The following is a 26788-nucleotide window of genomic DNA, read 5'->3' on the forward strand; positions in this document are numbered from 1 at the left end:
TGTGCTAAAAATCACAGAAAACTAAGGGGTGGTTATTCAGTTATGATTTTCTTAAGTTTAATGTCAAAAAGACACTTTCTACTACATTATTATTTGAAAAATGTCAAACAGCAGATTTCATATTTTTTCTAAGTTCTCATTAATAAAACATTAGTTATCCCAAGGGTGGGGGTGTTTTTACCTTGGGGTTATTTTTGTAGGGTTTTTCTAAGTTATCCTTATTTTATTAAAATAAAAGGTATCCTACTTATTTTATACTAAACCAGGGTATAATAGATTTTTCTAGTAAACTACATTGAATAAGCATCCTAACAAAAACAGGGGTGCCTTCTGGTTCATTATTTATACCCTCTTTTCTATTTTTCTTAATACTAAGCATATTGCAAAATAAGGGGTAAAGACTAACTTATTGGGGTGGACAGAGAGTTTAACATTTTTAAACAGGTCAGTAGGTAGATATAAACTTCTCCAAATTTTTCTAACCCTAGTCAATTAGCACAACTATTTTTCTTTCTATTATTGAGCTTTTGGCTAAAACTAACATTAAATCAGAACTTTAAAGTTTTCTATAGTACCAAGGGGTTTTATATTTTTCTTAAGTAGGTTACATTAATTAAAGTCTAGCAAAATTGGTTTGACCAAATTTGGATGAACTAAACTGAAGTTATGAGTTTTTAAAGTTTCTGATCAAATTAAAAACAGACTTAATAAAGGTTTTCTGGAAAAACAGTTTACACCGAGGTCCCTGGGTTTAAACCAAATCAACCTTCGCAATCCTACCCTTGCACCACTATTCCCCTGTGTCTCTGACATTTCACAAAACCCCCTGACCTTCTCTCCCTCTCACCCGCAGTCCTTCCCCTAATGTAAACAGTAACCGCGGGAAAGAAAAGGGTGGCGCGGCTTACCTGAGAGCACCTAGAGGGGGGGTGAATAGGTGATCCTGTGAAAACTTAACCTTATAGCCACAAAACTTGTTAAGTGTTAGCACAATAATTGCCAAGTGGCTGGAAAGGAGTCTCAACAAAACACAATACCACAAGAGATCACACACAGAGATGACACAGTGGTTTATCCCGTGGTTCGGCCAAGACCAACGCTTGCCTACTCCACGTTGTGGCGTCCCAATGGACGAGGGTTGCAATCAACCCCTCTCAAGCGGTCCAAAGTCCAACTTGAATACCACGGTGTTTTGCTTTGCCTTTTAATATCCCGTTTGCGAGGGATCTCCACAACTTGGAGCCTCTCGCCCTTACACTTAAGATTCACAAAGAAATACGGAGTAAGGGAGAAACTAGCAACGCACACAAGACTCAAAATCAGAGCAACAACACGCACACAAGTCGCAACAAGAGCTCGCAACACAACTCAATGAGTTCACAACTCAATAAGAGCTCTAGATGCTATCACAATGAACCAGATGCGTGGAATCGATTTCTTGGTGCTTAGGAATGTTGTAGGAATACTTGGTGTTCTCCTCCATGCGCCTAGGGGTCCCTTTTATAGCCCCAAGGCAGCTAGGAGCCGTTGAGAACAATTCTGGAAGGCCATCCTTGCCTTCTGTCGTCGGGCGCACCGGACAGTCCGGTGCACACCGGACACTGTTCGGTGCCCGATTTCCTTCCTTAAACAGCGCAGCCGACCGTTGCAGATGCGGGAGCCGTTGGCGCACCGGACATGTCCTGTGCACACCGGACAGTCCGGTGCCCCTTCTAGCCGTTGGCTTGGCCACGTGTCCCGCGCAGATCGCGCGGCCGACCGTTGGCTCACCGGACAGTCCGGTGCACACCGGACAGTCCGGTGAATTTTAGCCGTACGTCGTCGGCGAATTCCCGAGAGCGACCACTTCGCTCGAGCCAGCCTGGCGCACCGGACACTGTCCGGTGCACCACCGGACAGTCCGGTACCCCAGACCGAAACAGCCTCTTGGCTGTACACAGTCAACTCTTCTCTTTTCTTCTTCATTCTGTTTCTGATACTTAGACAAGTATATTAGTACACAAAACCAATGTACTAAGACTTAGAAACATACCTTTGCTCTTGATTTGCACTTTGTTCATCCATGGGCATAGATTCACATTTAAGCACTTGTGTTGGCACTCAATCACCAAAATACTTAGAAATGGCCTAAGGGCACATTTCCCTTTCAATCTCCCCCTTTTTGGTGATTTATGCCAACACAACATAAAGCAACTAGAACAAGTGCAATATCACTTCAAATAAAAATGAATTTGAGTTTTATTCAATTTTGGCATATATGGATCATCCTTTGTGATAGTCGCCTAGAGGGGGGGGTGAATAGGGCGAAACTGAAATTTACAAATATAAACACAACTACAAGCCGGGTTAGCGTTAGTAATAAAGAAACGAGTCCGCGAGAGAGGGTGTAAAACAAATCGCAAGCAAAATGAAGAGTGTGACACGCGGATTTGTTTTACCGAGGTTCGGTTCTTGCAAACCTACTCCCCGTTGAGGAGGCCACAAAGGCCGGGTCTCTTTCAACCCTTCCCTCTCTCAAACGATCCCACGGATCGAGTGAGCTTTCTCTTCTCAATCACTTGGAACACAAAGTTCCTACAAGGACCACCACAAGTTTGGTGTCTCTTGCCTCAATTACAAGTGAGTTGATCGCAATGAAAGAATCAAGAACAAAGAAAGCAATCCAAGCGCAAGAGCTCGAAATAACACAAGCAAATCACTCTCTCTAGTCACTATGGTGTTGTGTGGAATTTGGAGAGGATTTGATCTCTTTGGTGTGTCTAGAATTGAATGCTAGAGCTCTTGTAGTAGTTGGGAAGTGAAAAACTTGGATGCAATGAATGGTGGGGTGGTTGGGGTATTTATAGCCCCAACCACCAAACTTGACCGTTGGCTGGGCTGTCTGCTCGATGGCGCACCGGATAGTCCGGTGCACACCGGACAGTCCGGTGCCCCCTGCCACGTCATCACTGCCGTTGGATTCTGACCGTTGGAGCTTCTGACTTGTGGGCCCGCCTGGGTGTCCGGTGCACACCGGACAGGTACTGTTTGCTGTCCGGTGTGCCAGCATGGGCGCGCCTGCCATCTGCGCGCGCTGCGCGCGCATTTATTGCGCAGCAGGTAGCCGTTGGCGCCGAGATGGCCGTTGCTCCGGAGTCACACCGGACAGTCCGGTGTACACCGGACAGTCCGGTGTACACCGGACAGTCCGGTGAATTATAGTGGACTAGCCGTTGGAGTTTCCCGAAGCTGGCGAGTTCCTGAGGCCGACCTCCCTTGGCGCACCGGACACTGTCCGGTGTACACCGGACAGTCCGGTGAATTATAGCCGAGTCGCCTCTGGAAATTCCCGAAGGTGGCGAGTTTGAGTTTGAGTCCCCTGGTGCACCGGACATGTCCGGTGGCACACCGGACAGTCCGGTGCGCCAGACCAGGGGTGCCTTCGGTTGCCCCTTTGCTCCTTTGTTGAATCCAAAACTTGGTCTTTTTATTGGCTGAGTGTGAACCTTTTACACCTGTATAATCTATACACTTGGGCAAACTAGTAAGTCCAAAGATTTGTGTTGGGCAATTCAACCACCAAAATTATATAGGAACTAGGTGTAAGCCTAATTCCCTTTCAATCTCCCCCTTTTTGGTGATTGATGCCAACACAAACCAAAGCAAATATAGAAGTGCATAATTGAACTAGTTTGCATAATATGAGTGTAAAGGTTGCTTGGAATTGAGCCAATATAAATATTTATAAGATATGCATGGATTGTTTCTTTATTTTGGACCACGCTTGCACCACATGTTTTGTTTTTGCAAATTCTTTTGTAAGTCCATTTCAAAAATCTTTTGCAAATAGTCAAAGGTAAATGAATAAGAGTTTGCAAAGCATTTTCAAGATTTGAAATTTTCTCCCCCTGTTTCAAATGCTTTTCCTTTGACTAAACAAAACTCCCCCTAAAGGAGATCCACCTCTTAGCGTTCAAGAGGGTTTTGATATATCATTTTGAAATACTACTTTCTCCCCCTTTTTGAACACAATAGGAAAATCAATTGATAAATATTCAACACTAAGTTTTTGAAATCGGTGGTGGTGTGGTGCGGTCCTTTTGCTTTGGGCTCATTTCTCCCCCTTTTTGGCATGAATCGCCAAAAACGGAATCATTAGAGCCCTTGAAGTGCTATCTTCCCCTTTGGTCATAAATAAATGAGTTAAGATTATACCAAAGGCGAAGTCCGGTCCTTTAGCTTTGGGCTCTTACTCTCTCCCAAAGACGAAGTCCTTTTCTTTGATGCTCATTTCTCCCCAAAGAATAGAGAGTTGCTTGGAGTGATGGCGAAGTATGAGTTACGGAGTGGAAGCCTTTGTCTTTGCCGAAGACTCCAATTCCCTTTCAATATACCTATGACTTGGTTTGAAATACTCTTGAAAACACATTAGTCATAGTATATACAACAGAGATATGATTAAAGGTATACTTGTGTGCTATGTGTGCAAACTAGCAAAAGAAATTCCTAGAATCAAGAATATTGAGCTCATGCCTAAGTTTGGTAAAAGTTTGTTCGTCAAGAGGCTTGGTAAAGATATCGGCTAATTGATCTTTAGTATTAATGTATGCAATCTCGATATCTCCCTTTTGTTGGTGATCCCTAAGAAAATGATACCGAATGACTATGTGCTTAGTGCGGCTATGCTCGACGGGATTGTCGGCCATTTTAATTGCACTCTCATTGTCACATAGCAAAGGGACTTTGGTTAATTTGTAACCGTAGTCCCGCAGGGTTTGCCTCATCCAAAGTAGTTGCGCGCAACAATGGCCTGCGGCAATGTACTCGGCTTCGGCGGTAGAAAGAGCGATCGAATTTTGTTTCTTTGAAGCCCATGACACCAAGGATCTTCCCAAGAACTGGCAAGTCCCCGATGTGCTCTTCCTGTTAATCTTACACCCCGCCCAATCGGCATCCGAATAACCAATTAAATCAAAAGTGGATCCCCGAGGGTACCAAAGCCCAAACTTAGGAGTATAAGCCAAATATCTCAAGATTCGTTTTACGACCGTAAGGTGGGATTCCTTAGGATCGGATTGGAATCTTGCACACATGCAAACGGAAAGCATAATGTCCGGTCGAGATGCACATAAATAAAGCAATGAACCAATCATCGACCGGTATACCTTTTGATCCACGGACTTACCTCCCGTGTCGAGGTCGAGATGCCCATTTGTTCCCATGGGAGTCTTGATGGGCTTGGCATCCTTCATCCCAAACTTGTTTAGAATGTCTTGAGTGTACTTCGTTTGGCTAATGAAGGTGCCCTCTTGGAGTTGCTTTACTTGGAATCCTAAGAAATACTTCAACTCCCCCATCATAGACATCTCGAATTTCTATGTCATAATCCTACTAAACTCTTCACATGTAGACTCGTTAGTAGACCCAAATATAATATCATCAACATAAATTTGGCATACAAACAAGTCATTTTCAAGAGTTTTAGTAAAGAGTGTAGGATCGGCTTTTCCAACTTTGAAGCCATTAGCAATAAGGAAATCTCTAAGGCATTCATACCATGCTCTTGGGGCTTGCTTGAGCCCATAAAGCGCCTTAGAGAGCTTATAGACATGGTTAGGATACTTACTGTCTTCAAAGCCGGGAGGTTGCTCAACATAGACCTCTTCCTTGATTGGTCCATTGAGGAAGGCACTTTTCACGTCCATTTGATAAAGCTTAAAGCCATGGTAAGTAGCATAGGCCAATAATATGCGAATTGACTCAAGCCTAGCTACGGGTGCATAGGTTTCACCGAAATCCAAACCTTCGACTTGGGAGTATCCCTTGGCCATAAGTCGAGCTTTGTTCCTTGTCACCACACCATGCTCATCTTGCTTGTTGCGGAAGACCCACTTGGTTCCTACAACATTTTGGTTAGGACGTGGAACTAAATGCCATACCTCATTCCTAGTGAAGTTGTTGAGCTCCTCTTGCATCGCCACCACCCAATCCGAATCTTGGAGTGCTTCCTCTACCTTGTGTGGCTCAATAGAGGAAACAAACGAGTAATGTTCACAAAAATGGACAACACGAGATCGAGTAGTTACCCCCTTATGAATGTCGCCGAGGATGGTGTCGACGGGGTGATCTCGTTGTATTGCTTGGTGGACTCTTGGGTGTGGCGGCCTTGGTTCTTGCTCATCCTCCTTCTCTTGATCATTTGCCTCTCCCCCTTGATCATTGCCATCATCATGAGGTGGCTCATCTTCTTGATCATGTCCTTCATCAACTTGAGCCTCATCCTCATTTTGAGTCGGTGGAGATGCTTGCATTGAGGAGGATGGTTGATCTTGTGTAGTTGGAGGCTCTTCGGATTCCTTAGGACACACATCCCCAATGGACATGTTCCTTAGCGCTATGCATGGAGCCTCTTCATCACCTATCTCATCAAGATCAACTTGCTCTACTTGAGAGCCGTTAGTTTCATCAAACACAACGTCACATGAGACTTCAACTAGTCCAGTGGACTTGTTAAAGACCCTATATGCCCTTGTGTTTGAGTCATAACCAAGTAAAAAGCCTTCTACAGTCTTAGGAGCAAATTTAGATTTTCTACCTCTTTTAACAAGAATAAAGCATTTGCTACCAAAGACTCTAAAATATGAGATGTTGGGCTTTTTACCGGTTAGGAGTTCATATGATGTCTTCTTGAGGATTCGGTGTAGATATAATCGGTTGATGGCGTAGCAGGCGGTGTTGACTGCCTCGGCCCAAAACCGATCCGAAGTTTTGTATTCATCAAGCATGGTCCTTGCCATGTCCAATAGAGTTCGATTCTTCCTCTCCACTACACCATTTTGTTGAGGTGTGTAGGGAGAAGAGAACTCATGCTTGATGCCCTCTTCCTCAAGAAAACCTTCGATTTGAGAGTTCTTGAACTCCGTCCCGTTGTCGCTTCTTATTTTCTTGATCCTTAAGCCGAACTCATTTTGAGCCCGTCTCAAGAATCCCTTTAAGGTCTCTTGGGTTTGAGATTTTTCCTGTAAAAAGAATACCCAAGTGAAGCGAGAATAATCATCCACAATAACAAGACAATACTTACTTCCGCCGATGCTTATGTAAGCAATCGGGCCGAATAGATCCATGTGGAGTAGCTCAAGCGGCCTGTCGGTCGTCATGATGTTCTTGTGTGGATGTTGGGTTCCAACTTGCTTTCCCGCCTGGCATGCGCTACAAACCCTGTCTTTCTCAAAATGAACATTTGTTAATCCTAAAATGTGTTCTCCCTTTAGAAGCTTGTGAAGATTCTTCATCCCAACATGGGCTAGTCGGCGGTGCCAGAGCCAACCCATGTTAGTCTTAGCAATTAAGCAAGTGTCGAGTTCAGCTCTATCAAAATCTACCAAGTATAGCTGACCCTCTAACATTCCCTTAAATGCTATTGAATCATCACTTCTTCTAAAGACAGTGACACCTACATCAGTGAATAGACAGTTGTAGCCCATTTGACATAATTGGGATACGGAAAGCAAATTGTAATCTAAAGAATCTACAAGAAAAACATTTGAAATGGTATGGTCAGGTGATATAGCAATTTTACCCAATCCTTTGACCAAACCTTGATTTCCATCCCCGAATGTGATAGCTCGTTGGGGATCTTGGTTTTTCTCATATGAGGAGAACATCTTCTTCTCCCCTGTCATGTGGTTTGTGCACCCGCTATCGAGTATCCAGCTTGAGCCCCCGGATGCATAAACCTGCAAAACAATTTTAGTTCTTGATTTTAGGTACCCAAACGGTTTTGGGTCCTTTGGCATTAGAAACAAGAACTTTGGGTACCCAAACACAAGTCTTTGACCCCTTGTGTTTGCCCCCAACAAACTTGGCAACTACCTTGCCGGATTTGTTAGTAAGCACATAAGAAGCATCAAAAGTTTTAAAAGAAATGGCATGATCATTTGATGCATTAGGAGTTTTCTTTCTAGGCAACTTGGCACGGGTTGGTTGCCTAGAGCTAGATGTCTCACCCTTATACATAAAAGCATGATTAGGGCCAGAGTGAGACTTCCTGGAATGAATTCTCCTAATTTTGTTCTCGGGATAACCGGCAGGGTACAAAATGTAACCCTCGTTATCCTGAGGCATGGGAGCCTTGCCCTTAACAAAGTTAGACAAATTTTTAGGAGGGGCATTAAGTTTGACATTGTCTCCCCTTTGGAAGCCAATGCCATCCTTAATGCCAGGGCGTCTCCCATTATAAAGCATGCTACGAGCAAATTTAAATTTCTCATTTTCTAAGTTGTGCTCGGCAATTTTAGCATCTAGTTTAGCTATGTGATCATTTTGTTGCTTAATTAAAATCATGTGATCATGAATAGCATCAACATCAATATCTCTACATCTAGTACAAATAGTAACATGCTCAATGGTAGATGTAGAGGTTTTGCAAGAATTAAGTTCAACGATCTTAGCACGAAGTATATCATTCTTATCTCTAAGATCGGCAATTGTAACTTTGCAAACATCAAAATCTTTAGCCTTAGCAATCAAATTTTCATTCTCTAATCTAAGGCTAGCAAGAGAAATGTTTAATTCTTCAATCCTAGCAAGCAAATCATCATTATTATCTCTAGGATTGGGAATTGAAACATTACAAACATGAGAATCAACCTTAGCATTTAAACTAGCATTTTCATTTCTAAGGTTGTCAATCATCTCACGGCAAGTGCTTAGCTCACTAGATAATTTTTCACATTTTTCTACTTCTAGAGCATAAGCCTTTTTAACCTTAACATGTTTCTTGTTTTCTTTAATTAGACAATCCTCTTGGGAGTCCAAAAGGTCATCCTTTTCATGAATAGCACTAATCAATTCATTTAATTTTTCTTTTTGCTCCATGTTAAGATTGGCAAAGAGAACACGCAAATTATCCTCCTCATCACTATCATTATTATCACTAGAAGACTCATATTTAGTGGAGGAGTTAGATTTAACCTTCTTCCGTTTGCCGTCCTTTGCCATGAGACACTTGTGGCCGACGTTGGGGAAGAGAAGTCCCTTGGTGACGGCGATGTTGGCGGCGTCCTCGTCGTCGGAGGAGTCGCTTGAGCTTTCGTCGGAATCCCACTCCCGACAGACATGGGCATCGCCGCCCTTCTTCTTGTAGTATCTCTTCTTCTCCTTTCTTCTCCCCTTCTTGTCGTCGCCTCGGTCACTGTCACTAGATACAGGACATTTAGCAATAAAATGACCGGGCTTACCACATTTGTAGCAAACCTTCTTGGAGCGGGACTTGTAGTCTTTCCCCCTCCTTTGTTTGAGGATTTGGCGGAAGCTCTTGATGACGAGCGCCATCTCCTCATTGTCAAGCTTGGAGGCGTCGATTGGTTGTCTACTTGGTGTAGACTCCTCCTTTTTGTCCTCCGTCGCCTTGAATGCGACGGGTTGAGCCTCGGATGTAGATGGATCATCAAGCTCGTTGATCTTCCTCGAGCCTTCGATCATGCACTCAAAACTTACAAAATTCCCGATAACTTCCTCGGGGGTCATTTTAGTATATCTAGGATTACCACGAATTAATTGAACTTGAGTGGGGTTAAGGAAAATGAGTGATCTTAGAATAACCTTAACCATTTCGTGGTCGTCCCACTTGACGCTCCCGAGGTTGCGCACTTGGTTCACCAAAGTCTTGAGCCGGTTGTACATGTGTTGTGGCTCTTCCCCTTTGCGAAGCCGGAACCGACCGAGCTCCCCCTCGATCGTTTCCCACTTGGTGATCTTGGTGAGCTAATCTCCTTCGTGCGCGGTTTTGAGCACATCCCAAACCTCCTTGGCGCTCTTCAACCCTTGAACTTTGTTATACTCCTCTCTACTTAAAGAGGCGAGGAGTATTGTTGTCGCTTGAGAGTTGAAGTGCTCGATTTGGGCCACCTCATCCTCATCATAGTCTTTATCCCCTACGGATGGTACCTGTGCACCAAACTCAACAACATCCCATATACTTTTGTGGAGTGAGGTTAGATGAAATCGCATTAAATCACTCCACCTAGCATAATCTTCACCATCGAAAGTTGGTGGTTTGCCTAATGGGACGGAAAGTAAAGGTGCATTCTTAGAAATGCGAGGGTAATGTAGGGGGATCTTACTAAACTTCTTACGCTCTTGGCGTTTAGAAGTTACGGAGGGCGCATCGGAGTCGGAGGTCGATGTTGATGAAGTGTCGGTCTCGTAGTAGACCACTTTCCTCATTCTTTTGTGCTTGTCCCCTCTCCGATGTGGCTTGTGGGAGGAAGACCTCTCCTTCTTTTCTTTGTGGTGCGAAGAAGATTTCTTCTCCTTCCCTTTGTTGGAGGAGATCTTCTTCTTCTCCTTCCTCTTGGTGCGGGACTCTTCCGATGAAGTGCTCCCGTGGCTTGTAGTGGGCTTTTCGCCGGTCTCCATCTCCTTCTTGGCGTGATCTCCCGACATCACTTCGAGCGGTTAGGCTCTAATGAAGCACCGGGCTCTGATACCAATTGATAGTCGCCTAGAGGGGGGGGGGTGAATAGGGCAAAACTGAAATTTACAAATATAAACACAACTACAAGCCGGGTTAGCGTTAGTAATAAAGAAACGAGTCCGCGAGAGAGGGTGTAAAACAAATCGCAAGCAAAATGAAGAGTGTGACACGCGGATTTGTTTTACCGAGGTTCGGTTCTTGCAAACCTACTCCCCGTTGAGGAGGCCACAAAGGCCGGGTCTCTTTCAACCCTTCCCTCTCTCAAACGATCCCACGGATCGAGTGAGCTTTCTCTTCTCAATCACTTGGAACACAAAGTTCCTACAAGGACCACCACAAGTTTGGTGTCTCTTGCCTCAATTACAAGTGAGTTGATCGCAATGAAAGAATCAAGAACAAAGAAAGCAATCCAAGCGCAAGAGCTCGAAATAACACAAGCAAATCACTCTCTCTAGTCACTATGGTGTTGTGTGGAATTTGGAGAGGATTTGATCTCTTTGGTGTGTCTAGAATTGAATGCTAGAGCTCTTGTAGTAGTTGGGAAGTGAAAAACTTGGATGCAATGAATGGTGGGGTGGTTGGGGTATTTATAGCCCTAACCACCAAACTTGACCGTTGGCTGGACTATCTGCTCGATGGCGCACCGGACAGTCCGGTGCACACCGGACAGTCCGGTGCCCCCTGCCACGTCATCACTGCCGTTGGATTCTGACCGTTGGAGCTTCTGACTTGTGGGCCCGCCTGGGTGTCCGGTGCACACCGGACAGGTACTGTTTGCTGTCTGGTGTGCCAGCATGGGCGCGCCTGCCATCTGCGCGCGCTGCGTGCGCATTTATTGCGCAGCAGGTAGCCGTTGGCGCCGAGATGGCCGTTGCTCCGGAGTCACACCGGACAGTCCGGTGTACACCGGACAGTCCGGTGAATTATAGTGGACTAGCCGTTGGAGTTTCCCGAAGCTGGCGAGTTCCTGAGGCCGACCTCCCTTGGCGCACCGGACACTGTCCGGTGTACACCGGACAGTCCGGTGAATTATAGCCGAGTCGCCTCTGGAAATTCCCGAAGGTGGCGAGTTTGAGTTTGAGTCCCCTGGTGCACCGGACAGTCCGGTGCGCCAGACCAGGGGTGCCTTCGGTTGCCCCTTTGCTCCTTTGTTGAATCCAAAACTTGGTCTTTTTATTGGCTGAGTGTGAACCTTTTACACCTGTATAATCTATACACTTGGGCAAACTAGTAAGTCCAAAGATTTGTGTTGGGCAATTCAACCACCAAAATTATATAGGAACTAGGTGTAAGCCTAATTCCCTTTCACTTTGCCACCACTTGGTTTGCAAATCAAACTCAAATCTCTATCTCTAAGTCAAACACACATGTTGAATCACAAGGAGAGTCATTCCAAAAGAGATTGATCAAAGATTTCAAAAACTCCCCCTTTTTCCTATAATAACTACTTCTCCCCACAAGAGGCCAACTTTTGACAAAAAAGACAACAAAAGAGTTTTGACAAACCAAGAGCTCTACTCTACTATTTTCAAATCTCTCAAGTGGTAGCTGATCCATCTATTGCTTTGGCCTTTATTTTCTCCCCCTTTGGCATCAAGCACCAAAATGGGATCAATCTTGGCCCTATAACCCCATTGCCTCACCAAAATCTTCAATTAAGAGCAAATAGGCAATAAGAGTCTAAAGATGAACTTGGTATAAGTTACCCTCTCATCGGAGTGCAGTGGAAGTCTTTCATGGTCCAAGTTCACCTTTTCCCTTTCAATTCTCCTTCGAGACTAAATAACGCAAACTCAAGCATATGGTTAGTCTCAAAAGGGTCAAGTTGTAACACAACTCCCCCTAAATATGTGCATCACTTACACAAGGACTTGTGAGGTCCAGGGAATGTTTGTACAACTTGAGCACCACAATAAGCAACAAAATGCAAACAGGAACATGATCATAAGGCATAAACACATGTATGCTACACTTCAATCCAAGTTCCGCGAATCTAAGACATTTAGCTCACTACGCAGCCTGCAAAAGGTCTTCTCATCTAGAGGCTTGGTAAAGATATCGGCTAGCTCGTTCTCGGTGCTAACATGAAACACTTCGATATCTCCCTTTTGCTGGTGGTCTCTCAAAAAGTGATGCCGGATGTCTATGTGCTTTGTGCGGCTGTGCTCAACAGGATTCTCCGCCATGCGGATAGCACTCTCATTATCACATAGGAGTGGGACTTTGCTCAGATTGTAGCCAAAGTCCTGGAGGGTTTGCCTCATCCAAAGTAGTTGCGCGCAACACTGTCCTGCGGCAACATACTCGGCCTCAGCGGTGGATAGGGCAACGGAAGTTTGTTTCTTAGAGTTCCACGACACCAGGGACCTTCCTAAGAATTGGCACGTCCCCGATGTACTCTTCCTATCGACCTTACATCCAGCATAGTCGGAATCTGAGTATCCAACCAAGTCAAAGGTAGACCCCTTTGGATACCAGAGCCCGAAGCAAGGCGTAGCAACCAAATATCTAAGAATTCGCTTCACCGCCACTAAGTGACACTCCTTAGGATCGGATTGAAATCTAGCACACATGCATACACTAAGCATAATATCCGGTCTACTAGCACATAAATAAAGTAAAGACCCTATCATTGACCGGTATGCTTTTTGATCAACGGACTTACCTCCTTTGTTGAGGTCGGTGTGTCCGTCGGTTCCCATCGGAGTCTTTGCGGGCTTGGCGTCCTTCATCCCAAACCGCTTTAGCAGATCTTGCGTGTACTTCGTTTGGGAGATGAAGGTGCCGTCCTTGAGTTGCTTCACTTGGAACCCAAGGAAGTAGTTCAACTCGCCCATCATCGACATCTCGAATTTCTGTGTCATCACCCTGCTAAACTCTTCACAAGACTTTTGGTTAGTAGAACCAAATATTATGTCATCGACATAAATTTGGCACACAAACAAATCACCATCACATGTCTTAGTAAAAAGAGTTGGATCGGCTTTCCCAACCTTGAAAGCATTAACAATTAGAAAGTCTCTAAGGCATTCATACCATGCTCTTGGGGCTTGCTTAAGTCCATAGAGCGCCTTAGAGAGCTTACACACGTGGTCGGGGTATCGTTCATCCTCGAAGCCAGGGGGTTGCTCCACGTACACCTCCTCCTTGATTGGCCCGTTGAGGAAGGCGCTCTTCACATCCATTTGGTACAACCTGAAAGAATGGTGAGCGGCATATGCTAGCAAGATACGAATTGATTCTAGCCTAGCCACAGGAGCAAATGTCTCCTCAAAGTCCAAACCTGCGACTTGGGCATAACCTTTTGCCACAAGTCGAGCCTTGTTCCTCGTCACCACCCCGTGCTCGTCCTGTTTGTTGCGAAACACCCACTTGGTTCCCACAACATTTTGCTTAGGACGAGGCACCAGTGTCCAAACTTCATTGCGCTTGAAGTTGTTGAGCTCCTCTTGCATGGCCAATACCCAATCCGGATCTAGCAAGGCCTCCTCTACCCTGAAAGGCTCAATAGAAGAGACAAAGGAGTAATGCTCACAAAAATTAACTAATCGAGATCGAGTAGTTACTCCCTTGCTAATGTCACCTAGAATTTGGTCGACGGGATGATCCCTTTGAATCATCGCTCGAACTTGGGTCGGAGGTGCCGGTTGCGCTTCTTCCTCCATCACGTGATCATCTTGTGCTCCCCCTTGATCACCCGCCTCCTGTTGATGAACCTGTTCATCGTCTTGAGTTGGGGGATGCACCATAGTTGAGGAAGAAGGTTGATCTCGTTCATCTTGTTCCTGTGGCCGAACTTATCCAATCGCCATGGTTCGTATAGCGGCCGTCGGAACATCTTCTTCATCTACATCATCACAATCAACAACTTGCTCTCTTGGAGAGCTATTAGTCTCATCAAATACAACGTCGCTAGAGACTTCAACCAAACCCGATGATTTGTTGAAGACTCTATACGCCTTTGTATTTGAGTCATAACCTAACAAAAACCCTTCTACAGCTTTGGGAGCAAATTTAGAATTTCTACCCTTCTTCACTAGAATGTAGCACTTGCTCCCAAATACACAAAAGTAAGATACATTGGGTTTGTTACCGGTTAGTAGCTCATACGAACTCTTCTTGAGAAGGCGATGAAGGTAGACCCTGTTGATGGCGTGGCAAGCCGTGTTCACGGCTTCCGACCAAAAATGCTCGGGGGTCTTGAATTCTCCAAGCATCGTCCTCGCCATGTCGATTAGCGTCCTGTTCTTCCTTTCTACCACACCATTTTGTTGTGGTGTGTAGGGAGCGGAGAACTCGTGCTTGATTCCTTCTTCCTCAAGGAACTCCTCCACTTGAAGGTTCTTGAATTCGGACCCGTTGTCGCTCCTTATCTTCTTCACCTTGAGTTCAAACTCATTTTGAGCTCTCCTGAGGAAGCGCTTGAGGGTCCCTTGGGTTTCAGACTTATCCTGCAAAAAGAACACCCAAGTGAAGCGGGAAAAGTCATCAACAATAACTAAACCATACTTACTTCCTCCTATGCTTAGATAGGCGACGGGTCCGAAGAGGTCCATATGTAGCAGCTCCAGGGGTCTTGATGTGGTCATCACATTCTTGCTGTGATGCGCTCCTCCCACCTGTTTACCTGCCTGACAAGCTGCACAAGGTCTATCTTTTTCGAATTGAACGTTAGTCAAACCTATCACGTGTTCTCCCTTTAGAAGCTTGTGAAGATTCTTCATCCCCACATGTGCTAAGCGGCGATGCCACAGCCAACCCATGCTAGTCTTAGCAATTAAGCATGCATCTAGACCGGCCTCTTCTTTTGCAAAATCAACTAAGTAGAGCTTGCCGTCTAATACACCCTTAAAGGCTAGTGAACCATCACTTCTTCTAAAGACAGACACATCTACATTTGTAAAAAGACAATTATATCCCATATTGCATAATTGACTAACAGATAGCAAATTATATCCAAGAGACTCTACTAAAAACACATTAGATATAGAGTGCTCATTTGAGATTGCAATTTTACCTAACCCTTTTACCTTGCCTTGATTCCCATCACCGAATATTATTGAATCTTGGGAATCCTTATTCTTGATGTAGGAGGTGAACATCTTCTTTTCTCCTGTCATATGGTTTGTGCATCCGCTGTCGATAATCCAGCTTGAACCCCCGGATGCATAAACCTGCAAGGCAAATTTAGGCTTGGGTCTTAGGTACCCAACTCATGTTGGGTCCTACAAGGTTAGTGCAAATATCCTTAGGGACCCAAATGCAAGTTTTGTCGCCCTTGCATTTTGCCCCTAACTTCCTAGCAACTATTTTCCTATCCTTTCTACAAATAGCAAAGGAAGCATTTAAAGCACAATAAATTGTAGAATGTTCATTCACTACTTTCCTAGGAGCATGAATAATATTCTTTCTAGGCACATGATGAGTAGCATTTCTCCTAGACATATTTCTACCATGCATATAGGAAGAACTAGACGCAAACATGTCATGAGAGTCAAAATCATCATAAGCATTATAATTCCTATAAGCATTTCTAGTTTGTCTCCTATCATGATACATAAAAGCATGGTTCTTTTGCACACTACTAGCCATAGGGGCCTTCCCTTTCTCCTTGGCGGGAATGGGAGTCTTATGGCTTGTTAAGTTCTTGGCTTCTCTCTTGAAGCCAAGTCCATCCTTAATTGAGGGGTGTCTACCAACCGTGTAGGCATCCCTAGCAAATTTTAGTTTTTCAAAATCACTTTTGCTAGTCTTAAGTTGGGCATTAAGACTAGCTACCTCTTCATTTAGTTTAGAAATGCACGCTAGGTGTTCACTATAAGCATCAAGGTTAATATCTTTACATCTAGTGCACGTTATAGCATTTTCTACACAAGAGGTAGATTTACTAGCAATCTCTAACTTAGCGTTCATATCATCATTAATGCTCCTTAATTTAGAAATTGTCTCATGGCAAGAAGATAATTCACGAGAAAGCATTTCATTTCTTTTAACTTCTAGAGCATGAGATCTTTGAGCTTCTACAAATTTATCATGCTCTTCATACAATAAATCCTCTTGTTTCTCTACGAGTTTATCCTTCTCATTCAATGCATCAATCAATTCATTGATTTTATCAATTTTATTTCTATCCAATCCCTTGAATAAGCATGAGTAATCTATCTCATCATCATCACTAGATTCATCATCACTAGAGGAATCATAAGTAGTACCGTCTCGAGTACATACCTTCTTTTCCTTTGCCATGAGGCATGTGTGACGCTCGTTCGGGAAGAGGGATGACTTGTTGAAGGCGGTGGCGGCGAGTCCTTCATTGTCAGAGTCGGAGGAGGAACAATCCGAGTCCCACTCCTTTCCTAGGTGTGCCTCGCCCTTGGCCTTCTTGTAATTTTTCTTCTTTTCCCTCTTGCTCCCGTGTTCCTGGTCACTTTCATTTTCGGGACAGTTAGCAATAAAATGACCAATCTTACCGCATTTGAAGCATGAGCGCTTCCCTTTTGTCTTGGTCTTGCTTGGCTGCCCCTTGTGACCCTTAAGCACCGACTTGAAGCGTTTGATGATGAGAGCCATCTCTTCATCATTAAGTCCGGCCGCCTCAATTTGTGCCACCTTGCTAGGTAGCGCCTCCTTGCTTCTTGTTGCTTTGAGAGCAAGAGGTTGCGGCTCATTGATCGGTCCATTCAAGGCGTCGTCCACGTACCTTGCTTCCTTAATCATCATTCGCCCGCTGACGAATTTTCCTAGGACTTCTTCAGGCGACATTTTGGTGTACCTGGGATTCTCACGAATATTATTCACCAAATGAGGATCAAGAATGGTAAAGGACCTTAGTAATAGTCGGACGACGTCATGGTCCGTCCATCGCGTGCTTCCATAGCTCCTTATTTTGTTGATGAGGGTCTTGAGCCGGTTGTATGTTTGGGTTGGCTCCTCGCCCCTTATCATTGCAAACCTTCCAAGTTCGCCCTCCACCAACTCCATTTTAGTGAGCATGGTGATGTTGTTTCCCTCGTGAGAAATCTTGAGGATGTCCCATATTTGCTTGGCGTTGTCCAAGCCACTCACCTTGTTGTACTCGTCCCTGCACAAAGAGGCTAGCAACACAGTAGTAGCTTGTGCATTTTTATGAATCTGTTCATTAATAAACATAGGGCTATCCGAGCTATCAAACTTCATTCCATTCTCTACAATCTCCCATATGCTTGGATGGAGAGAGAATAGATGACTACGCATTTTGTGACTCCAAAATCCGTAGTCCTCCCCATCAAAGTGTGGAGGTTTGCCAAGAGGAATGGAAAGCAAATGCGAATTCGAACTATGTGGAATACGAGAATAATCAAATGAAAAATTCGAATTGACCGTCTTCCTGTAGTCGTTGTCGTCGTCCTTTTGGGAGGAGGAAGATTCGTCGCTGTCGTAGTAGACAATTTCCTTGATGCGCCTTGTCTTCTTCTTCCTCCCGTCTTTTCTTTTGTGGCCCGAGCCTGAGTCAGTGGGCTTGTCATTATTGAGCTCGTTGATGAAGGTCTCCTTCTCCTTGTCGTTGATCACCATCCCCTTGCCCTTAGGATCCATCTCTTCGGGCGGTTAGTCCCTTTCTTGAAGAGAACGGCTCTGATACCAATTGAGAGCACCTAGAGGGGGGGGGGGGGTGAATAGGTGATCCTGTGAAAACTTAACCTTATAGCCACAAAACTTGTTAAGTGTTAGCACAATAATTGCCAAGTGGCTGGAAAGGAGTCTCAACAAAACACAATACCACAAGAGATCACACACAGAGATGACACAGTGGTTTATCCCGTGGTTCGGCCAAGACCAACGCTTGCCTACTCCACGTTGTGGCGTCCCAATGGACGAGGGTTGCAATCAACCCCTCTCAAGCGGTCCAAAGTCCAACTTGAATACCACGGTGTTTTGCTTTGCCTTTCAATATCCCGTTTGCGAGGGATCTCCACAACTTGGAGCCTCTCGCCCTTACACTTAAGATTCACAAAGAAATACGGAGTAAGGGAGAAACTAGCAACGCACACAAGACTCAAAATCAGAGCAACAACACGCACACAAGTCGCAACAAGAGCTCGCAACACAACTCAATGAGTTCACAACTCAACAAGAGCTCTAGATGCTATCACAATGAACCAGATGCGTGGAATCGATGTCTTGGTGCTTAGGAATGTTGTAGGAATACTTGGTGTTCTCCTCCATGTGCCTAGGGGTCCCTTTTATAGCCCCAAGGCAGCTAGGAGCCGTTGAGAACAATTCTAGAAGGCCATCCTTGCCTTCTGTCGTCGGGCGCACCGGACAGTCCGGTGCACACCGGACACTGCCCGGTGCCCGATTTCCTTCCTTAAACAGCGCAGCCGACCGTTGCAGATGCGGGAGCCGTTGGCGCACCGGACATGTCCGGTGCACACCGGACAGTCCGGTGCCCCTTCTAGCCGTTGGCTTGGCCACGTGTCCCGCGCAGATCGCGCGGCCGACCGTTGGCCCGGCCGACCGTTGGCCCGGCCGACCGTTGGCTCACCGGACAGTCCGGTGCACACCGGACAGTCCGGTGAATTTTAGCCGTACGTCGTCGGCGAATTCCCGAGAGCGACCACTTCGCTCGAGCCAGCCTGGCGCACCGGACACTGTCCGGTGCACCACCGGACAGTCCGGTGCCCCAGACCGAAACAGCCTCTTGGCTGTACACAGCCAACTCTTCTCTTTTCTTCTTCATTCTGTTTCTGATACTTAGACAAGTATATTAGTACACAAAACCAATGTACTAAGACTTAGAAACATACCTTTGCTCTTGATTTGCACTTTGTTCATCCATGGGCATAGATTCACATTTAAGCACTTGTGTTGGCACTCAATCACCAAAATACTTAGAAATGGCCTAAGGGCACATTTCCCTTTCATTACCGGCGGCGAGGGAGGTCCGGCGAAGGGTGGGGTTGGCTCGGGGAGACTCTGGCGGTCACGTCGAGGTACGGCTTGACGTCGGGGATGGCCGGAATCGCTCGGTCCACGCGTGCAGGCGGGTGTTCTCGTCGGCGGCGAGTGTACCGGCCAAACCACGGCGAACTGGTTCAATCCAAGGGCATGGTGAGCTTCACGGGGTAACGTAGTGACCGAGTGCACAAGGAATCGAAGGATGGTTGAGTGGATTACCCGGTCCACGTACTCCGGCGGGGTTGAGAGCTCCGGCGAGCGTGGACTGGCCTCTCCGGCGAAGCAAACTCCGATTCCTCGATCGGGGAGCTTCACGGAGGTGTGCACCGTCTTCTCCGAGGGCTGGACGGGGTTGGGAATGGCTCTATTGGCCAGTCTACGGTGGCAGAGGGGTTGGGCGGCCGCGGACACGCTGCGCACGGGCAAACGGCGGCGAGCTAAACTCCGGTGAGGTTTGAGGGTGCGCGGAAGAGTGCAGTCGAAGCCTGGGAGGGCTTTATAGGCGCGGGCGCGGGCCATGGCGCTGGCTTGGCTTGGGCGCGGCGCTGGCTTGGCTTGGGCGCGGCGCTGGGCATGCGGGGGCGCGCGCGGGCGTGCTCTGGCGCGGGCAGAAAGCGTCGAACACGTGGAGGTGTGATTCTTCCATTGTTCAAACGTCTGCAGAGATCGCAAACGTGCGAATCTTGCCATGAATCCGGCGCAGACCTCTTCCTGGCACCTAGGGCTATCTCTCATGTGTGAGTTCCAATGGAGGATACGCCCTAGATCAGGAGATAGACGGGCGCCAAATCTGGCTTGTCTCACTGCCCACACCGCGACAAAACTGATGCCAAAACCTGTCAAACGTCAAGGGCTCGGTCTCCACTTTTTCCAAGGGGTGCCTTAGGTGGTATGCCACATTTTTGGTATAGATCCTAAGTGGTTTTGGTGCCATCTTCAAGGTGAACACGATTGGTCTTTGGATTAGGGTTAGAATTTGACTTAGAGAGAAATAGAGAGCTCTAGCTCTCTCTCCACTTGGAGATTTGAATTGGGGTTTCTCCAGGGGTCTTTTTGCAATATTTCCCTCCCCTAATTGCTGGCTATAAGGTTACTTAGGTTTGGGTAAATGTTGCTCATGCTTTGCACACTTGTTCATTCTCTTTTCCCTCCCATCAAGGGTTTTGGGAGATAGGGTTTAAGAGAGGTCTAGGGTTCTTCTCCCCTCTTATCCAAGGTAGTAAGTGTGCAAGGATTAGAGTAATGCTTTTGGTCACTCGCAATCCTTGGCTAAAATCTAGCTTTCCAAGGCCCTCATGCTTTTGCTCCTTAAGTTCTTCCACATGTGATCATAGCCTTTAGTATCAAGGTGTGCTCTAGCCATGGTAACACCTGGGGTGTTACAGTGAAGAGCCCGGAAATGCTCTGCCATGAGGTCTTTGGGCGGGTGTTGTCTCACGAGGTGTAGCGAGCCAAGATCTGGTCGCCTTGTAGATTTCGTGTATCTGCTCGTATCAGTAGCTTTTGATGTTAATCGTGAGAATGTTTTGTGGGGAGTCTCTTTGACCTTAGTACGCTGATCCCATCGGGGTAATGATATGTATGGAATATGGATGCTGTATATGTTTCTAATATTCTTGCTATGGTTGATTTGGGCATGACGTTGATTTAGTAATGGTATTTCTATGATTATGTTTTTTGTTCTAACTTTGGGTTAACGTTAGACAATGAACTCTGAACTGCACATACGGTTAGAGCTAGACCGAGAACTGTTGTTAATCAGTAGCTATTCATGTAGAGGACATCATTCTTATTTGGTTCCCTGCAATTTTTATGATTTTCTGTTTTCTTCTTTGCTTCTTCACCCATCTGACATTGTGGTCTTCATTCTCTGTTTCCAGTTCAGGAGAGTTTCGAGAAGCTAAAATGGCTCCTAAAGGTACACGCCTAACATTGCATATTTCCATGGGTGTCGTATACTTATCAAGAATGCCCTGTGTCAACCTAAAAATTGGTATAAGACTATAAGTTGAGTTTCTGTGTCATGCATTTCCTGTTTTTGTTTTTGTGTCACCAGTGTTGAATTGTATTAGGTATTAGTATGTATTTCTACATTTAGCTCTCTGATTTAACCACCCCCTGTTTGATGTACTTGCGCCTTGACTAGAACATGTGAAATTGTGAATCATCTCTATTTGTTTGTTTCCTCGTGCCTTGACCGGAACATGTGAATTATCTGAAGGGAGGGGTTTAGAATTAGCAAACTACTGCATTGTCTCTTAAATACAGATAGGATGTGCAATGCAATGTTATCAATGCATATTGTAATAAATTGATTGCTATGCACAAAATCTGTCTATTTTATTGCACAATCACCATGCACAAATTCATAAACTACTATTCGATAGGCTTACTGTAATAGTGTACTGTATTCATGACCTGACTATTTTATCTATGCACAAAGCTATAATTATCTGCTCCTGCCAAGAATTATCTGAAGGGTGGGTATATAATTAGCAAACTATAATTACTGCATTGTCTCCTAAATACAGATAGGATATGTAATGCAATGTTACCAATACATATTGTAGTATATTATTTACTATGCACATATATTATTTACTATGCTCCGCGAGGGTGACCGTGTACGAGAAGGAGAACTACCTCGGCGGGCACACAAGGACCATGGCCGTCGAGGACGTCGATGCCGCCGACACCGTGCAGCTCGACTTCGGCTTCATGGTCTTCAACCGGGTACGTACACATACATGTAGTAATGATACTATAATATAGAAGCGTGTCGCGATGGTCTCTTCTTGTGCGCGTCTACGTCATATCCACGAGCATTCTGTGCCATTCGGTATAAAGTACATATATATTTATTATGTTAAACTTTGGCTTGTGGACGAATTACTTACTATGTTCCAACGACTCGAGTAGTGTTTGTCTGTTGCTCATTTCCACCAAAAATCCTCGCCATACTAAAACCTGATATCTTGCATTGGGACGCAAAAATCCATGATTATTGGCGGGCGCTCTCAGTAGCTGACCAAGCACAGGCTTCTACCCCGGACGTCGATGAGGAGTGCAAACGGGCGCTCACTCCATTGGGTTTCTCCAGCGAAGACGTCGAGAAGATGCTGAAGAAAGCGTTTGGCTGGACCCACTCGCCGTACTGGAGTGAGGAGAGGGAGAAGGAGGTTCCGACCGCCGAGGCGGTAGCTGGAGTGCTGGGGTCATGCGATCCGTAGCAAGGGACTTTTCTAGGCTCACGAGATGCAGTAGCAACATCCAAATTCAGAACTAGATTCATCCATTATGCTATTTAACTCCGAAAGGCGACAGTACGCCTCTGCTTCAACCTCTTTGATGTTTCCTTTTCATGTTGTCTTACAGGATGACATTTTTTGCTTGATTTGGTCGCTACTCATCTGTAGTGGGGCAATGTTCTTTATGCTTAATGGCTTTTGCCTACAAAATAGTGTTGTCACCTCCGCACTCCTCTGCAGGTTGCAGCAATCCCCAACTGACTTTTTTCTATGCTCTGCCAGCGGGAGATATAGAGGTATGTTGCTATGTCATAGTTACTATGTAATTTTATAGTTATTACCTGGTTGAGAACCTCATCTGCTGTAACCTATGTCTCAGAAATAAACTTATTTCAGAAATAATCCTGTAACCTAACCCCCAGTGATCAACAACGCAAAACACTAATGAGCCACCTAATCCACAATCACCAAGGCCAGGCAACCCAACCCATCGCATTCGAAGCTACCACCCCACATCAAGTACACACGTATCAACAAACAGGAATAGGCTAAAACCTCGTGCACGCCCCCACAACGAAACCCGAACAGGTTCCAGAAAGAACGGCATACTCAACACACGAAAGAATTGCGCAGGATGAAAAGGTAGTGAATTACATGGCTGATGGTGGGCGCCGAATGTACTCGCGTGCGTCCGCTTGGTAAACTCATGTGTGGCCTCCCTTTGGCCTTTTAATTGTGCTCGGATCAGATCCATGGATTTTTGGAATCACTTAAAGATGCTTCAAAAATCCAAGAGCAGATATGCTTAAGAGTAGTGTGTCAGTTTGTCAGCTAAGCATACACTACACAGCATGCCAACCCTTCTATCATTCAAAGGACAAAATTCTTTTCACATGATTTGCAGCTAAAATTTAGTGTTTCAATACCTACACCAGAAATTGATTGCCATATTGCACACAAGACACACGACCAAGGTGAATAATTGCATCTGTTACCGACGCCAATCGCCAAAAACAACATAATGGACAAGTAAACCTACAAATTGGTCTTACTCCAAGGATTCCACGGCCGCGCCAACTGTCAACTAACCAGTACGGAGATTAAACAGCAACGAACAGTCTTAAGGTATAAGAACATTTCATAGGCATATTTCACAAACAAATCACAAGGCACATAGAGAAGGTGGAAGAATATACCTCCTGAAGGCGGCGCGCACAACATCATCGACGTCTTCCTCTTCCTTGGCGGGCTAACTGGCAGTGCCCCAGACAGGGCGTGGCGACGTGGTGGTGGCAAAGTAGTCGTCGTCGTCCTCGACGTCCGCCCAGGACTTGGTGGTAAGTGGCGCGGGAGCCCAGAACTGCTCCTTCTGCGGTGGCTCTTGCCGCTGCACGGCCGCCTTGCCTTTGTCGCCCTTCTTCTTCTTCTTGAGGGACTCGAGCGCCGTGAACACATTGCCGGTGTTGAGCTTGACCTCCTCCACCGCTCCGCCCCACCTCCCGCTGCCCACCATACCCCCTGACCGCCGCGGTGGACCCCTGCAAGGTGACCCGAGCGGACCCCAAACCCGAATCTAAATCTGTCCTGCCCGCCGATCTGCGGGGACGAATCGACGCTGGGTGTCCTCGCCACCGGGGGATCAGACCTTGATTGGAATTCGGGTAGGGGCGGAGGCGCGATTGTTAGGGTTTTGAGATGGGCGGAGACAGGAGGCGGAGGAGGAGACGCGTGCCGCAACCTTCACCTGACGCTGAGGGGAGATCTGGGTCGAGGTCGAGGCCGAGGCTGAGGGGAGATCCAGGCATGGGATTTGGGCGCTGGTATAGGGAGCAGCCTCGAGGTCGGAGTCACCCATGGCGAGGAGGAGCTTGTCCGGTCGATCTGCGGGGATGAATCAACGCCGGGTGTCCTCGCCACCGGGGGTGGAGGCACGGTCGCTAGGGTTTTGAGCGAGATGACCGCGACCGCCGCGCGGGGGAGGGGTCACAGAGCGAGATTGGGGTGGCGAGGGCGAGGTCACGGAGCGAGATCGGGGTGGATTGGGGGGCGTGCGCGGACCGGGGGGCAGCCGTCGGGCAGAACCGTGCACCGTGTGATTGTGGACGTCTACGTTAGTGTCTTATGAAGTAGTATAGAAGTGAATCATTTGGTGCACGGTTCTGCCGAGGTTGCCGAGGATCCCCACCCTCCTCCCCATGCCGATCCGCCCCACCCTCCTCCCCACCGTCGATGGAACCTTCCATCAACACCCTCCTCTGCTCTACCATTAACGGCCGTCTCCAATAGCGGAAGGTGGCCGAGGATCCCCGCCATCAACGCCCGCCATCAGACCCTTACGCGATATCAGCACCGCCCGTCATGGAAGGTTGCCGAGGCCGCCATCAACGCCCCATCCCCGTAGACGTCACCAGCGCGACACCAATTCCTCCCCTGTCCAAGCCCGGATCCATGGCGCCAACACAGCCGTCACCTATCCCTTTCCCCCTTCAACACCGGATCCCTCGGTACGGCGCCGGAGACCGCGCCCTTCCCACCTTCCCCACCGGATCCGGCATGGCGGTGCGGATCCATGGCGCCCACTGGAGACCTCTCCCTTGCCCCTTCAACACGGGATCCCTCTGTATGACACCGCAGACGGCGCCCTTCCCACCTTCCCCACCGGATCCGGCATGGCGGATCCATGGCTCCCACCGGAGACCACCTCTCCCTTGCCCCCTTCAACATCGGATCCCTCGGTATGGCACCGGAGACCGTGCCTCCGTGACCCCCTCGCCCTGCACAGCAGGAACACTGTGCCCCCACCTCCGTGACCCCCGCGCCCCGCACACACCCATCACGCGATGCACACCGTCGATTTCGCTCCACCCTCGGATGCACACGGTGCCTCCCAACCCCACTGCCCTGCCTCCGTGACCCCCCCACACACTCGCCGCGTGATGCAGCGCCGATCCCCGCTGCACCCAATAACACCTCCCACCTCGCTGCCCCCGCGCGATGACCCGAGGATCCGCCATCAACGCCGCCGCGCCCACCCTCCTCCCCCTCTGCTCCGTGATGACGGGGATCCGAGGCCACCATCAACGGCCTCCTCCCCACGCTGTCGATGGCGCGCGCAGATCCAGTCTCCTTCGGGCAACACCGCGCCATCAGCGGAATCTCCTTCCGCCATCAGCAGAAGGTGCCGAGGATCTTGGGCAAGCAGGAGAGGGGGAGAGGAGGCCAAGGACACAACCGCGGAGCCAAACTCATCCAATCCGGCCCCTTCTGTCGGCCGCACCTCGACGGCTTCACCGTGCCCCCGCCACATCGCGACCATGGCGAAGGAGCAGGCTGGCTAGCCCTCGGTCCGCCTCAGCCCGCCGCCAGGAGAGATAAGGTAAGCCACCCACAACCGCTACCCTACTCCCGCCCCATCTCTCCCCAGTCCGGCCGTTGTGCTCTTAGCATTCAGAATCGGATGCTCTTCTTTGTTGGGTAGCCGACTCGGTCGGTATGGTGAAGAGCCCGGATCTGCTCTGTCATGAGGTCTTTGGGCGGGTGTTGTCTCGCGAGGTGTAGCGAGCCAAGATCTGGTCGCCTGGTAGATTTCGTGTATCTGCTCGTATCGGTAGCTTTTGCTGTTAATCGTGAGAATGTTTTGTGGGAAGTCTCTTTGACCTTAGTACACTGATCCCATCGGGGTAATGATATGTATGGAATATGGATGCTGTATATGTTTCTAATATTCTTGCTATGGTTGATTTGGGCATGACGTTGATTTAGTAATGGTATTTCTATGATTATGTTTTTTGTTCTAACTTTGGGTTAACGTTAGACATTGAACTCTGAACTGCACATACGGTTAGAGCTAGACCGAGAACTATTGTTAATCAGTAGCTATTCATGTAGAGAACATCATTCTTCTTTGGTTCCCTGCAATTTTTATGATTTTCTGTTTTCTTCTTTGCTTCTTCACCCATCTGACATTGTGGTCTTCATTCTCTGTTTCCAGTTCAGGAGAGTTTCGAGAAGCTGAAATGGCTCCTAAAGGTAGACGCCTAACATTGCATATTTCCATGGGTGCTGTATACTTATCAAGAATGCCCTGTGTCAACCTATAAATTGGTATATGACTATAAGTTGAGTTTCTGTGTCATGCATTTCCTTT

This window comes from Zea mays, chromosome 7 (genome assembly GCF_902167145.1).
Source record: "Zea mays cultivar B73 chromosome 7, Zm-B73-REFERENCE-NAM-5.0, whole genome shotgun sequence".
Lineage (NCBI taxonomy): Eukaryota > Viridiplantae > Streptophyta > Magnoliopsida > Poales > Poaceae > Zea > Zea mays.